Below are 16,614 nucleotides of genomic sequence, written 5' to 3' on the forward strand. Positions count from 1 at the left end.
TACAATTATGTGACCACTTGCATTGAGTCACACAATGTCTTTTAGAGAGATTTAAAATGTGGGTTGTTGTAGGTTTTTCGGGCTATGTGGCCATGTTCCAAAAGCATTCTCTCCTGACGTTTCGCCTGCATCTATGGCAAGCATCCTTAGAGGTTGTGAGGTCTGTTGGAAACTAGGAACATTGGGTTTATATATCTGTGGAATAATATCCAGGGTGGGAGAAAGAACCCCTATTCTGTTCCAAGTAGGTGCGAATGTTTCAGTTGGCCACCTTGATTAGCATTTGATGGCCTGACCATTTTTAGGGGTGGCTTGTTAGCGCCTGGGAGAATCCTTTGTTGAGAGGTAATTACCTGTCCCTGATTGTTTCTTGCCTGGAATCCCCCTGTGTGTGTATTTCCCCCAGCAATTCTGGCCATGAAAGCCTTTGATAATAGATTTTAAATGGTCTTTCTTTGTCCATGTGGAGAAACTCTTTCTAGCAGCTCATGAAGCAAGGGCAAACTCCCAACTTTCTCTCTCTACTTCTCTGTCTCCCGGTGGCGCAGTTGAGCTGCTAAACTTGCTTTTTTTTCATGTCAGGAGCAATTTGAGAAACTGCAAGTTGCTTCTGGTGTGAGAGAATTGGCTGTCTGCAAGGACGTTGCCCTGGGGACGCCAGGATGTTTTGATGTTTTTACCATCCTTGTGGGAGGCTTCTCTCATGTCCCCGCGTGGGGAGCCGGAGCTGTCAGAGGGAACTCATCTACGCTCTCCCCGGATTTGAACCTGCGACCTGTCGGACTTCAGTCCTGCCAGCACAGGGGTTTAACCCACTGAGCCACCGGTTTTGGTTATCTAAACTTGCTTCTAGGTCAGAGGTTCAAATCTGGGGAGCAGCGTGAGCTCCTGCTGTTAGCCCCAGCTTCTGCCAACCTAGCAGTTCAAAAACATGAAAATGCAAGTAGATCAATAGGTACTGCTTTGGCAGGAAGGGAACGGCGCTCCATGCAGTCATGCCGGCCACATGACCTTGGAGGTGTCTACAGTCAACGCCAGCTCTTTGGCTAAGAAATGGAGATGAGCACTAACCCCCAGAACTGGACATAACTGGACTTAATGACAGGGGAAAACCTTTACCTACTTCTCTGTCTTTCCCTGCAAGCCTGAGAAATGTAACAGTAACCAAAACTCCCAGTCTCAGCTAGCTCCCTGGGTGTAGCCCAACCAATCAGCGTCACACATCTTATTTTGTAGTTTACACACTAACTGATTTTTTTACATGCCCTAACAGGGTGAACTGAAACCAATGTTTTCTTTTGATCTTGAGGCAGAACCCAACATTCTGGCTGTCAGTCCAAAAGGCCAAAAGAAAGCATTGGTTTCAGCATTGGTTTAACTATGGCTGTGGAAGGAAGGAAGGAATGCAGCTCCACAGCCCTTTTGGGGGAAACCTGAGAGCCAACCCCCTATAGGTTTGCGAGAAGAGGCTCCCCAAAATGCCTAAAGCTCGCACGTGGGGCCTGGAGTATCCGAGGAGAAGGAGGCGCGTCCAAACCAGACACCGGGATAGGAAACAGAGGCGGGGAGAAGGAGAAAGAGGAGGAGCCCGGATCCTTTGACTCCGCCAGAGCCTGGACGCGGGAGGAGGAAAAGGAGACCAGGCTTCCTCCTTCTCTCCCTCCTTCCTCTCTTGCCCTGGCCCCCGAGAGCGGTGAGTACACCGAGCCAGTGGGGGAAACTGGTGGGAACCGGGGGCTGCCCACATTGCGCCTTCCTTTGCTCAGCTGGGCCCTTGCTTGCAAGCCCTTTGCTGGCCGCACATGCTCAGGGAAATGGGGAGAAGGGGAAGGGAAGCCGGGCTGGGCTGGAGGGAGGGAGAGAGGAGAGGGGCTTGAACCCACAAGGCTTGCTCCCCCCCTGCCTGCCAACAAAAGCAAAGGAGGAATTCTGTGCCTTCCTGGATTGCCTGCCTTCAGTCTTCGGCCTTACTAGAGGTTCCTGAGCTTTTCACAGCTCGCTATTGCAAAAATGGAAAGGATCCTCCTCCTGGGACTCTCCTCTTCCTGCTCGTCGTTTCTTCCCCTTTCCCAGCCAGCTTTGCCTCCCAAGGAATGCATCTACACCTGTGCTGCTCCAGGTGTTTTGGACTTCAGCTCCCACAGTTCCTAACAGCTGGTAAACTGGTTGGGATTTCTGGGAGCTGAAGTCCAAAACACCTGAGGACCAAAGGTTGGGAAGCACTGGTCTACACACTGCCATGGCTCAGTGTTGTGGGGTGTGTAGCTTTGGTGAGGTACTAGCACCCTTGGGAAGAGAAGGTTGAAATTCTTGTCAAACTACAACTCCCAGGATTCCTTAGCATTGAGCCTTGACAGTTCAAAGTGGTGTCAAACTGCATTTCGTCTACAGTGTAAACCAGACATGGGCAAGCTTGGGCCTTCCAGGTGTTTTGGACTCCAACTCCCACCAGTCCTAACAGCCCCAGACCCTTTCCTTTTCCCCCTCAGCCACTTAGGTGGGCCTGAGACTGTTAGGAATGGTGGGAGTTGGAATCCAAAACACCTGGAGGGCCCAAGCTTGCCCATGCCTGGCACTTTACTTACTTTACTTAAGCAATCCCTCGTTGTCCAAGTAGGATAGTCTTCCAAGATCAGTGTACTGGTGGGTCCGTAGGAGACTGTGGGGCCCTATTCTTGATCTGCATCTTCTTCCACATTGAGGGCATTGGTTTCCAGGTGGAAGGCGGTCTCGGTCGGGGTTGGCTTGACGCGCCTTCCTCTTGGCATATTTCTCTCTTTCACCCTCCATTTGTGCCTCTTCAAATCCTACAGCACTGCTGGTCACAGCTGACCTCCAGCTGGAGCACTCAAGGGCCAGGGCTTCCCAGTTCTCAGTGTCTATGCCAGAGTTTTTAAGATTGGCTTTGAGCCCATCTTTAGATCTCTTTTCCTGCCCACCAACATTGCGTTTTCTGTTCTTCCATGCCTGGTATACATGCACTCACTGTGTGCTTGTTGCTTTGTGGTCATTGAGGCTGCTGGAGTCGTCCTGCATGGCTGCATCCCAGGTGCATCTACACTTGAGAATTAATCCAGTGTGACACCACCTGGCTCAATGCTATAGAATCACCGGAGTTGTGGTTTCGTGAGAGTCCAGGCCTCTTTGACAGAGAAGACCCAAGACTTCATGAAACTGCAATTCTCTTCATTCTATAGCAGAGACAAACTTGGGATGCCCAGGTGTTTTGGGCTGCAACTCCCACAAATTGTGGGTGTTGAAGTCAAAAACATCTGGAGAGCCGAAGTTTGCCCATGCCTGTTCTATAACATTAAACCATGGCAATCAAAGTGGTGTCATGTTAAATGTGTGTGTTTGTGGCTTTTCCCAGAATCGGCCATAGTTGAAAAGCCAACAAACACACAGCCCCTTTCTTTCCTCCATGCACCTGATGTTGACTTTGGCCTGTTGAGGAAGAGTCTGGCCAAAGGCAACATCTGTCCAACGATTGGAAAGGTTTCTCTTTCCAGAGCATGTGCTTTGGCCCCAGAAGGAAATACGTGTTTGATGATGTTGGGATTCCACTGTGGAATAGCTAGAAACCAGTAAATCCTCTGTGTGTACACTGAGATTTACACTGTTGATGTATAACACGTGGCACTCCTTTATGCTTGGGATTAATATTGCTTCCTTCCTCTAAGATGTACTTAAAGGTGTACCTTGTTGCAGGTTAGTTCTTTCCACGCTCTTGAACCCAATGCTATTTCTCAAGCCTCTAATAATTTAATCCAGAACAATATCCTAAAAATAACTTATTTTCTGTTGTCCTCTGTGCTATCAGTGCTTTGAATGCAATTTTCCTGCTTCTTGGCAGGGGGTTGGACTGGATTGCCCACAAGATCTCTTCCAACTCTAAGATTCTAAGTGCAACAAACCACAAACCTCTCTTATTCATTTAGTACCTCCTGATGAATTACTTTGTGTGTGTGTATGTACCTTCAAGTTGCCTGTGTACCTATGGCAACTCATGGATTTCATAGAGATTTCTTACACCAGATATGTTGTCTGGTGGTTTTACCAGTACTTTCCTCTGAAATATAGCTTGCAACACCTGGTATTTATTGGTGGTCCCCCATCCAAGTCCTAACCAGGGCTGACCCTGCTTAGAGTCCAAGATCAGATGGTATCTGATGCCTTTAAAGCAGTGGTTCTCAACCTGTGGGTTCCCAGGTGTTTTGGCCTACAACTCCAAGAAATCCCAGCCAGTTTGCCAGCTGTTAGGATTTCTGGGCGTTGAAGGCCAAAACATCTGGGGACCCATGGGTCGAGAACCACAGCTTTAAAGCAGTGTTTCTCAAACTGCTCCTCCAGGTGTTTTGGACTTCAACTTCCAGAAATCCCAACCATCTTACCATTATGGGAACTGAAGTCCAAAACACCTGGAGGAACACAGTTTGAGAAACTTTACTACTTTACTACCTAAATTACTTTACTACCTAAATTACTAAATACTTTACTACCTAAATTACAGTGTCCCTAATCCATGGATTCTAGCCCAAGTGTGGTTGAAATATCGGGGTCACTATTATCCACAGTATAAGTGGTCTATGAGTTGTGATACTAAAGTGAAATGAACCAAACTACTGAAGGCCGGATATTTCATATTCCAGTTAGGATTTGGAAAGTAGGAAGTTTTCACCCATTAGGCACACATTTATAGGTGATGCATTATAGTGGAGCCACAGGTTTTGGGACCCAAATGGGATATTTTTATTAGCAAGCAAAATGGCATCTCCTGCTTTCCCTTGGGATGGATTTTGCACCATAATAAGTGCATTAGGCTAAGTTCTGTTTACAGAACAGTTTAAGTCTATGTGCGGCAGTAATATATAGTTAGGTGTTGTATTGTGATGCTAAATCTTTGGGTAACTTTGGAGAATGTGCAATTACGTGCTATTGGTTTTCCAAACTATTTGATCCCAGTCTAGGTGAAGCAGCTAAAGCTGGTTCAATGACATGGATGGAAGCAAGAGCTTGCATTTTTGGATTAAGTTTGTGGGACAGTTGTTTCTGAAATTCACAAGATCTTGATGTGTTTCTTTTTTCACTTTGCCTCCCCCTCCCCAAAAGCTGCATGATAGGGACTCTTTGGGACAGTTTTAGGGGTGGCACAAGAGCTTCAAAGGGAAAGGAAGGTGAAAATGAACTTTCCACTTCTGTTTGCAAAAGCCTCAAGGCCTTTCTACAGACACCACTTGGGATTCAAGCCTAATGCATTTATTGTGGCACAAGCTTTTGTGAAATAGCTTTGGAATCATTTAGTAGAGATCTTTAAAAAGTTTAAATCATGCTAAATTGGTGGTGCCACAAAGCACTTTGTTGTTCTGATGCATAACAGCACCTGCCTTTGTCATCTGTTCATAATACCTCATAATTTTCCAGAAGTGATCCAAGAAATACAGTAAAGCTCCTAATTATTAAGCACCTCAGTGATGCATTGTGGTTGCTGATACATACATTCAAGTTGACTCTGACTTACGGTGACACTGTCATAGGATTTTCTTGGCATGATTTATTCTGAGGATGTTTGCCATTGCATTGTTGTTAGGTTGAGAGAGTGTGACTTGCTCGTAAAGGGGCTGGGATTTCTGAGAGTTGTAAGCCAAAACACATAGGCTGTAGGTCAAAACACCTGGGCTATATGACCATGTTCCAAAAGCATTATCTCCTGACATTTCGCCTGCATCTACGGCAGGCACCCTCAGAGGTTGTGAGTTGTGATACCTTAATAAAGTTAATTGCTGTTTGTTGACACTGATGTGTCCATCAATACATTTGCTCATATTCTGTGGCAACCTGTATGGTAGCAGACTTGTTCTAGAGCAGTGTTTCTCAACATGGGGGTCAGGACTTCTGGGGGGGCTCACGAGGGGGTGTCAGAGGGGTCACCAACGACCATCAGAAAACACAGTATTTTCTGTTGGTCATGGATGTTTTGTGTCGGAAGTTTGGCCCTATTCTATCGTTAGTGGGGTCCAGAATGCTCTTGGATTGTAGGTGAACTATAAATCCCAGCAGCTACAACTCCCAAATGTCAGGTCTATTTTCCCCAAACTCCAGCAGTGTTCACATTTGGGCATATTGGGTATTGGTGCCAAGTTTGGCCCAGTTCTATCATTGTTTGAGTCCACAGTACTCTCTGGACGTAGGTGAACTGCAACTCCAAAACTCAAGGTCAATGCCCACCAAACCCTTCCAGTGTTTTCGATTAATCATGAGAGTTCTGTATGCCAAGTTTGGTTCAATTCCATCTTTGATGGAGTTCATAATGCTCTTTGATTGTTGATGAACTATAAATCCCAGCAACTACAACTCCCAAATGTCAAGGTCTATTTTCCCCAAACTCCACCAGTGTTCACATTTGGGCATATTGAGTATTTGTGCCAAGTTTGATTCAGATCCATCATTGTTTGAGTCCATGGTGCTCTCTGGATGTAGGTGCTCTCTGGATGTAGGTGAACTACAATTCCCAAACTCAAGGTCAGTGCCCACCAAATCGTTCCATTGTTTTCTGTTTGCAATGAGAGTTCTGGTTCAATTCCATCATTGGTGGAATTCAAAATGTCACTTGATTGTAGGTGAACTATAAATCTCAGCAACTCCAACTCCCAAATGACAAAATCAATCCCTTCCCCCAACCCCACCAATATTCAAATTTGGGCGTATCGGGTATTTGTGCCAAATTTGGTCCAGTGAGTTGGAATACATCCTGCATATCAGATATTTACATGATGATTCATAGCAGTAGCAAAATGACAGTTATGAAGTATAATTTTATGGTTGGGGGGTCAGCACAACATGAGGAACTGTATTAAGGGGTTGCGGCATTAGGAAGGTTGAGAACTACTGTTCTAGAGCCTGCTGAAATTGCCATATAGAGTTAAAATAGAAATGTTTCCTGTTAATTGTACTGGTACTGTTGCATATGAAATTGCCAGTGAGGTGAATAGTTTTCACCCAAGTGGGAAGTACAGATCCCATCAGCCTCAATCAATATAGTGTTAAAGGAGATCATGGAAGTTGAAGTTCAAGCACCTGGAAAATACTAATTTTGGGGATGTTCTTTTCCAGTGTGCCTCAGTTTATTGTAAGTAAGGGCAGCATTTCCAAACATCCTATAAGTGGAAGAAAAAGGCAGGATTGCCCCATAGAGAAGAAATAAGCTCTAATATTGATTACCAGGCCTCTAATAGGCAAGGGCAAGTGAGATCAGGATCTAAACACAGGCTAGGTTATAGAAAGTTAATGAATGCACCAGCTAAGGTTTCTATTTGTGTTGCAGTGTCCTCACTTCCTCACCTTTTGTTCTGGGCAATGCACGCACGCACGTTTATGGCAAGAATGTGATCCTCCTAAGAACATTTAAATTGCTTTCTGAATACAATCAGTGCATTGAAGTACACCACAGGCAGGAAAGAACTGAGAGCCAAGCATGCAAGGAGAGGAGGGGCAGCGTAGAGTATCAAAACTCCTTCTTTCTAAGATTCAAATGTGCTAAGTCAAATGTGTTGTTCAATATAGCAGACAAAAATTCAAATGTACACTTTTGTGAGTCATTAATATTTACATCACAAATGTGGAACATAGCAAAACAACTATTAGATTGGAAGCCCTCCCAACAGGAAGATGAACAGTGTAAATAAGCCCGTTGTTTAATATTTTATCCCTTGAATATTTCCCAAACAAATTTCGTTTATAACAACAAATTGACATCATCCCGATCCAAGGTTCCCAAAGCGTTTCATAGCATGTCTTTGTAAGCAAGTATTTAAACAAGTGAAATCTCCCTAAAATAATATTTAGAGGGAATGGCTTCTAAGAAGCTGAATCAGGCGGTGGGTGTTTATCTTTTCAAGTTTGGCAGTAGGCAGTGAAGAAGATAAATAAGCTGCAGAGGGAAATGGACAGAGCTTGTTGTAATCAGCACCAAAAATACTATACAGAGCGACACTTTCCAAAACAGGTGAAGTAAACACACAGATGGATAAAAACAAGTGGGTAATTTCATAGAGTAATATCAACAATTCAATACAGTAAAATATGCTTAGAGCCCCCGGTGGTGCAGCAGGTTAAGCTGCTGATCTGCTGAACTTGCTGACCAAAAGATCGGCAGATCGAATCCGAGGAGCGGAGTGAGCTTCTGCTGTTAGCCCCAGCTTCTGCCAACCTAGCAGTTCGAAAACATGCAAATGTGAGTAGATCAATAGGTACCGCTCCAGCAGGAAGGTAATGACGCTCTGTGCAGTCATGCTGACCACATGATCTAGGAAGCATCTACGGACAACTCCGGCTCTTTGGCTTAGAAATGGAGATGAACACCAACTCCCAGAGCTGGATTCGACTAGACTTAATGTCAAGGGGAAACCTTTACCTTTACTTTTAAAATATACTTTGTAGCTGGAATTTGTATGTGGTAATATTTGGAAATGATCACCAAAATAATATAATATAATAACATGTAGTGCAGTCTTGCACGTGGTGCCTGAGGGGTCCAGTTGAGCTGATTAGGGGTCCATCTCCACTGTAGAATTAAAGCAATCCGATACCAGTTGAACTGCTAAGGATCAATGCTGTGAAATCGTGGGAGTTGTCATTTGGTGAAGTATCAGCATTCTTTGGCAAAGAAAGCTCAAGACTTTATAGAACTGCCGTTCCCGTGATTCCTTAGCATTGCGCCATGTCTGCTAATGTGTTGTCAAAGTACATTAATTCTACAATAGAGATATACAGGGGGGTACTTCTAATTATCTAATGAACCAGGTAACACACTATATATTTTGCAATGGAATGACTGCATCAAATTGAATTTTACCACATGGTTTTGGGTTTGTTTTGGTTTTTTGGTTTTTTTTGTCATGTCAGGAGCGACTTGAGAAACTGCAAGTCGCTTCTGGTGTGAGAGAATTGGCCATCTGCAAGGAAGTTGCCCAGGGGACACCTGGATTATTTGATGTTTTATCATCCTTGTGAGAGGCTTCTCTCATGTCCCCACATGAGGAGCTGGAGCTGATAGAGGGAGCTCATCCGCCTCTCCCTGGATTTGAACCTGCGACCTGTCGGTCTTCAGTCCTGCTGGCACAGGGGTTTAACCCACTGCGCCGCCGGGGGCTCCACATGGTGATTTTGCTTTAAGTCTTTGCAAAGTACAGCATGCCTTTTTGGTCTCTTTAATTCCTCTATTAATGAAGCAATGATGTGTAAGAATTCTGAAAATTGTAAGAGAAGTTTTGAAGGCAAAAATGAAGGCAGGAAATACCTGCTGCGTCTGCTTCCTGACATAGTTTGCAATACTATTCATTCCTTATAGAATCTTCTACAACTTAGGATCAAGGGATTTGAAAAAAAAAAAAAGCATTCCTCTGTATGAATGTGTTTGGTTTTAAGATCGTCAAAGGAAGTACTTCTCTGTGTTGTATGTGAACTTGAAGAGGGCCTGTGTTTTGATTTTTTTATTATAATTTTATATTTTATCTATTTTTATTATTACTAGTGCTATTTTCAGTGGAAAGGCAATATAAACCAAATAAAACAATTGTCTCCTGGTGCAATGGTCCCACGGTGGTACAGCAGGTTAAACCACTGAGCTGCTGAACTTGGTGACCAAAAGGTTGGTGGTTCAAATCTGGGAAACAGGTGAGCTCCTGCTGTTAGCCCCAGCTTCTGCCAACCTAGCAGTTCAAAAACATGCAAATGTGAGTAGATCAATAGGTACAGCTTCTCCGGGAAGTTAACAATGCTCTATGCAGTCATGCTGGCCACATGACCTTGGAGGTGTCTACAGACAATGCCGGCTCTTAGAAATGGAGATGAACGCCACCCCCCCCCCCCACCCACCCCCCCAGAGAAGGACAAGACTAGATTTAATGTCAGGGGAAACCTTTACCTTTACTAGTGCAATGGTTCAAATGCCGAATAAAGCCTTAGGAATGCCTCTCTTTAAATCTTCACTCAGATCCTGATGGGTGACTTTGTGGTATTTATTAACTCTTAGTCTAATGTATTTCCTGTGCTTGTCGTAAGATGGGGGAGAGTTTCTGTGCCATCCTGAGCTTCTCAGCAGAATTGTGTCTAAAAATAATCATTAATTAAAAGACAGTCCCTCAAGAATAAAAGCAGCGTGTGATTTTCTTCATTGATTTATAACTCATCCAACCAATTAATATTTCCATTATTTTAATATTTTTGTATTAATGTGGCAGTTTTGGGCATTTTATTGAAGTAAATTATAGGGTATATTTTAATTTAGATTTGTAATTTAAAACAAAAACAAATGCTTCAGCTGGAATGTGTCCAGTGTAGTCAGTAACCTCCTGCCTACGTCTGTAACAGCTTTAGGAGCCTGGTGTGTAAAAAGGTAAAGGTAGTCCCCTGACATTAAGTCCAGTCATGTCTGACTCTGGGGTGTGGTGCTCATCTCCATTTCTAAGCCGAAGAGCCAGCGTTGTCCGTAGACACTCCAAGGTCATGTGGCCAGCATGACTGCATGGAGCGCCGTTACCTTCCCGCCGGAGCGGTACCTATTGATCTACTCACATTTTCATGTTTTCGAACTGCTAGGTTGGCAGAAGCTAGGGCTGACAGCGGAAGCTCACACCGCTCCCCGGAATCGAACCTGCGACCTTTCGATCAACAAGCTCAGCAGCTCAGTGCTTTAACCCACTGAGCCACCGGGGGCTCCATCACTCTCAATAATCTAGCCACTGGCCATACTGGCTGGGGAATTCTGTGAGCTGTAGTCCAGAAAAAAAAAAAAAACATTTCCAAGCTCAGATTTTAACAACTATTCTACATTGGCTTAGGATACCACACGTCTCCCAACAATTATAAAAACGTAAAGTTGGAAGAAACTCCAAGGGCCATCCAGCCCAACCCCTTGCCATGCAGGTAAAGCACAATCAAAGTCCATACAGATGGCCATCCAGCTTCTACTTAAAAACCTCCAGAGAAGAAGACTCTGTTATCCAAGGCATGCCAAGTTACTCACATAACACTATTTTCCATAGCTTTCTCTAGTTTTTCCCACTTTTTTCGTGACACATATGTTTATAGGAATACAGTAAATTCTTTTCTTTTTGTTTATTATTTTTATGTTGTGCTTTTCTTCCTAGGAACTCACCCATAGTATTCCTGCATTAATGCTGTGAGATGACTTAGGGCCCTTCCAGACAGGCCCAATATCCCAGGATCTGATCCCAGGTTTTCTGCTTTAAACTGGATTATATGAGTTCGCACTGAGATCAGATCCTGGCATATAGGGCCCTTAATCTGAGAGCTATAAACTGGCCTAAAGTCATGGCTCACTACTGATGTTTGTGGCTGAATAAGCATTCATTTTAAAAGTTAACTAAGTTATTTATTATATACAGAGACACAGAGATATAATGTTTCCATGGCTTCAAGATAAATAATTTGTAGGTTTTGGATATTTTACCTCAAATATGGGGTTCTTAGCATTGCCTCTTCCAAAACACAGGTTCAGAAAAGACTACATTGCTCATTTTTAAAAACATTTTGCTTTGCAGTCTGTTTCCTAACCATATGCACCACAGTGCTTTGATCTTTTTCTATGGATGTTGCTAACACAGTCCCTCTACATTGTGGTTTTTGCACATTTGATTATTTGTGGATTTGAGCAGAAATATTCTCTCTTGTGAATCTCATAGTTTTCCAGTGTGGTTTTATGGTCAACTTCCTTCAGTCACGCTGGAGGATCTAGAGTATTGTTTCTCAACCTGGAGTTTGCAACTCCTAGGAGGTTCACAAGGGAGTGTTAGAGGGGTCACCAAAGTATTTTCTGTTGGTCATGGTGGTTTTGTGTGGGAAGTTTGACCCAATTCTGTCATTGGTGGGCGTCAGAATGCTCTTTGATTGTAGGTGAACTATAAATCCCAGCAACGACAACTCCCAAATGTCAAGATCTATTTCCCCCAAACTCCACTAGTGTTCACATTTGGGCATATTGTGTATTCGTGCCAAGTTTTATCCAGGTGCATAATGTTTGAGTCCACATCTCTCTGGATGTAGGTGAACTACAACTCCAAAATTCAAGGTCAATGCCCACCAAACCCTTCCAGTATTTTCTGTTGGTCATGAGAGTTCTGTGTGCCAAGTTTGGTTCAATTCCATCGTTGGTGGAGTTCAGAATGCTCTTTGATTGCAGGTGAACAAATCCTAGCAACTACAGCTCCCAAATGACAAAATCAACCCCACCAGTATTCAAATTTGGGCATATTGGGTATTGATCCAGTGAATGAAAATACATCCTGCATATCAGATATTTACATTATGATTCATAGCAGTAGCAAATTACAGTTATGAAGTAGCAACGAAAATAATTTATGGTTGGGGGTCACCACAACATGAGGAACTGTATTAAGGGGTTGCGGCATTAAGAAGGTTGAGAACCACTGATCTAGAGATTTCTAGATTGAACATATGTCTAGGTCCTCCAATGCAATTCTGTGGCCAGCATACAACAGGAATTCACCCTGGCATTATGCTGGAAGCAGATATCCCTAAACAAGTATTTTCTCAGGTTAAAAAATAGTATTCTATTCTATATTCAAGCTTTTTTTTTTCACTTTCATGGGGATCATTTGCTTCTAACCTCCATTAATATGAAGGGCTAACAGTATATGTTTACTATCTGCTAGGCTAAAATATTGCTGGTCTTCCTTTCACCAGAATGCAAGGGGATCAGGTGATTGTAGCAAAGAGACAGCAGGAGCTACGAGTAATAAATGTCAGCCTTTATTAATGGGAATGAATTAACTTTGTTTACTGTCAATTGTTTGGCATAAAGGCTGGGAAAGATTCCAAGAGAGGTACAACGTTGAAGAATGTCAGACAGGTAGGAGCTAAGATTAATTAAGCCTCGGTTACTTGATCACCCATTGCAAGCAAACAGGGGTATTGGCGTGCAAGATGCAATGAGCCACTCTGTGTAAGTAAAGGGGTTGGGCATTGGGGAAACAGGGCCATGGAGAAAGTCTCAGAATGGGACTTTGTTCCCACTGCTCTCTCGTGCCTCCAAAGCCATGTTGTTTGACAAAAGACATATCAGGAAGGTTCATTAGCAATATGTCCCAGCAGAATCCTTAGCTCTTATAAAGCATGTAAAGTATTGACCACTGGTTAGGCTCATTTATTTATAGGATAAATGTATAAAATAAGAAAGCAAAAATATAACAACAGGAGCAAATATCAGCAAAACGTAGATAGCACACTTCTTGCAGCAGCATATCATGAGAATTAGGCTTGTGATGAAAGGAACCTTATCATGAAGACGAACCTAATCTCAGTGAAGAGTAGAACCTACAGTAAGACACCTGACTTGAAGTTTATTTTACCAAGCCATAAATCCCAGGATTCAGTAGGGTGGGGCCAGGACCACTAAAGTGGTATCAAGCTGTAAAGTGTAAAAACAACTCCTGAAAGCTAAGCTTCATTGTTAGCAAAACTCAATAATCACAGGTTGATGACAGATACTTCTTTAGTAGCTTAGTAAGCTTTCTTAGGGATCAGTGATGGGTGTTTAAACCATAGTATCTCTTAGGTAATCTTCCTAGATATGGTGTTTCAGTAATAATAATAGTATTTTCCATGACATATATATTTTTTGGTTCCTTCATGGTAGTGACAGTAATGGTACAGTTTGCCCGCTTCATGAATTAAAGGAATACATAATTTTGAATGCAGGCTATGCAGAGAAGAGCCAACCAACTTCAAAATGTTATCAAAACCTTTACCATGTTCCATCTGTCCATCACTGAATTTATACCATAACTTTTCCTCGCATTGATCTTGATTGGCGGGGGGGAGGGGGGGGGTAGGAGACAATCCCCATATATCATCTGTGGTTTCGTATATCCACATGAAGTCTGGAAATGTGTCTCTCATGGTTACAAGGACCGTACTGCATTGGTATGCTTTGGGGAAGGAGGTTCTATAGCACGGCAACATTAGAAAAAGAAAAAACAACATGTAAACTGTAATCTGAACAGATAATGGTATTTGGAATAAGCCAGGAATTATATTGTTAGTTAGTACAGGCAGTCCCCAAGTTATGAACAGTATAGATTCTGTAGGTTTGTTCTTAAGTTGAATTTGTATATCAGTCATAACAGGTACATTTTTAAATGTAACTCAGGCGAAATTGGCCCCTTGGAGGGGAAACACACAAACAAACACATACACACACACATGTAAGCTTTGGTTAGCAAAGGAAAGGGTTAATAATCCTGTGGTACTTTTTTTGCTGTCTGCGCTACTGTTCAGAAGATTTCACCTAACTTTCTGTCCTTGTGATCATTGGATTTTAAATTTTTTGGCTTGTTGTGAAAACAAGGATTTCTGAAAAAGCTTCAGTGGAGACTCCTTTTCCCCATGATAACTATTTCTAGAGTGAATTCCCCCTCCAAGGGGCCAATTTATCTCGCTTCCTGTTGTCTCACTCCCATTCTTAATGTTTTGTCAGATGTTTGTAACTTGGGGACCACCTGTACCTGCATCTTACAAACAAGCTGATGTCAGAGATGTGGGATATGTGTGTGACCTGCGAGATGTGGTATTGCAGATGCCATCATGTCTTATGGTTCACCAAGCTGGCTGGGGATAATAGGAGACATAGTCCAACCCCACCAGGAGAGAGACTCAAGTTCCTCAAGTCTGCAGTAAGTGTCTTGGCCCTTGTGCGACATCATTCCACACTTACACAGGGATGGCCATTGTACTGTCTGCAAGAAGCATAATATTTTCTCATCTAGAAAATATGCAGGGTTTTTTCTTTCTTTCTTGGAACATGTGATGTCTTTGAAGCGGTCTTGCTGGCTTGAGGAATATAAAGCAGACAGTGTAGTACAGATGAAAAACAGATGCATTAAAAAGCTCTGAAATCATCAGCCACAATCTGTTTGCTGTTGCGGGTGAGAAACCAGTGTTGGCGTACTAGAAAACATATATATCCTGTTGCTGATTTGCTGTGTCTTGCTAGCAGAGCCACGAACTCACAGGTGGACGTGATGTTGTCCTGCTTATTCTTAAAGGCCAAATCCAGCTAAGCTCAGAGAAAAGTGATTTAGTCCCAAAGGGATTCAGCTGGGCTTTCAGTGTTAAGTGTGTACTTATGCAGAATGCTGAGTCAAAGGCCTTGATGCTCCTCTGCAAAAGCAACTATATTTATATATAGCTGATTATGTAATATGCCTTAAGGCTGGATATTGTGCTTCAGTGTGTTAGCAGCGGCAGAACATACACTCTAGTGCTAGGATTTCGGTGCTGATGACAAGGGACAATTAGTTCTTGGACATAGATATTGAGAACCAGTCATATTCCCCACACTACATGCAAAAATAATAATTTGAATACTTTCTAATAGAACAAAAAGTAAAGACAACATAAGACTAAACTAGAAAAAGAGCATTCAACTTCTACAATCATTGAAGAGGCATCTTTGTTCAGTTTACCTTCTGCAACTTTAGTACCAAAAAAAAGCCAAGCCAAACCTGCATAGCAAGTGAGCACATCTACTATGCAAAATTCTGGAGGAGTCATATGGTAAAGGTTTCCCCTGTCATTAAGTCTAGTCCTGTCCGACTCTGGGGGGTTGTGCTCATCTCCATTTCTAAGCTAAGTTGTCCCATAGACACCTCCAAGGTCATGTGGCCGGCATGACTGCATGAAGCACCATTATCTTCCTGCCAGAGCAGTACCTATTGATCTACTCGCAGTTTTCAAACTGCTAGGTTGGCAGAAGCTGGAGCTAACAGCAGGCGCTCACCTGCTCCCTGGATTCAGACTGCCGACTTTCCAATCAGCAAGTTCAGCAGCTTATCAACTACACCACCAGGGGCTCCGGAGGAGTCATATAACCACATCTAAAATATGCAAGAGTGTGTTCCTAGTAGCACCATGTCTTTAGCTATAAAACTATTTTATATTGCCAGCATCTGGTTTGTTGTTTTTGTGCGTATTGTACTATGTATGTCCTGGTCAATCTTGCAGGTATCAAAATATTGTCAGGAGAGCTTGGGCTCTTTGTTTCCATCAAGGAAATATGGCTTTAAATACAGCTTGAGTATCCCTTATCCAGAATTCTTGCAGCCAGAAATGTTTTGGATTTCAGGGGTGTTTTTTCCAAGTTTTGTATTTGTCCATAACAAGAGATGATAGCCAGGTCTAAATATGAAATTATTTCATGCACACTTTCTACACATAATGTGGAGGTAATTTTATACAAAGTTTTAAATGACTTTGCACATGAAGCAAAGTCTGTATCCATTGTATCATCAGTCTTCGGTGGCAAAATGTGCCGGCAAGACTGCTGACTGAAGGTCAGCAGTTTGAATCCAGGGCTTGGGGTGAGCTTTCTCTGTCAGCTTCAGCTTCTCATGCGGGTACATGAGAGAAACCTCCCACAGGATGGTAAAACATCTGGGAGTCCCCTGGGCAACGTCCTTGCAGACGACTAATTCTCTCACACCAGAAGTGACTTGCAGTTTCTCAAGTCACTCCTAACACACATTAAAAAAATCAATAAGCAACGATCTCACCCACCCATATGGACGATTTTGGATT

General features: G+C 43.0%; 1 protein-coding gene across 1 annotated transcript in view; it reads left to right on the top strand.

The window, feature by feature from the left end:
- Positions 1-1,615: 1,615 nt before the first annotated feature.
- STEAP3 (STEAP3 metalloreductase) overlaps positions 1,616-16,614 on the top strand; it is a 48,076-nt gene continuing 33,077 nt past the window's right edge. Inside the window, exon 1 of the mRNA XM_060775497.2 lies at positions 1,616-1,693. The gene's annotated coding sequence lies outside the window, so the exon portion shown is untranslated. The remainder of the gene's footprint in view (positions 1,694-16,614) is intronic.

This window comes from Anolis sagrei, chromosome 1, assembly GCF_037176765.1.
Source record: "Anolis sagrei isolate rAnoSag1 chromosome 1, rAnoSag1.mat, whole genome shotgun sequence".
Classification (NCBI taxonomy): Eukaryota; Metazoa; Chordata; class Lepidosauria; order Squamata; family Dactyloidae; genus Anolis; species Anolis sagrei.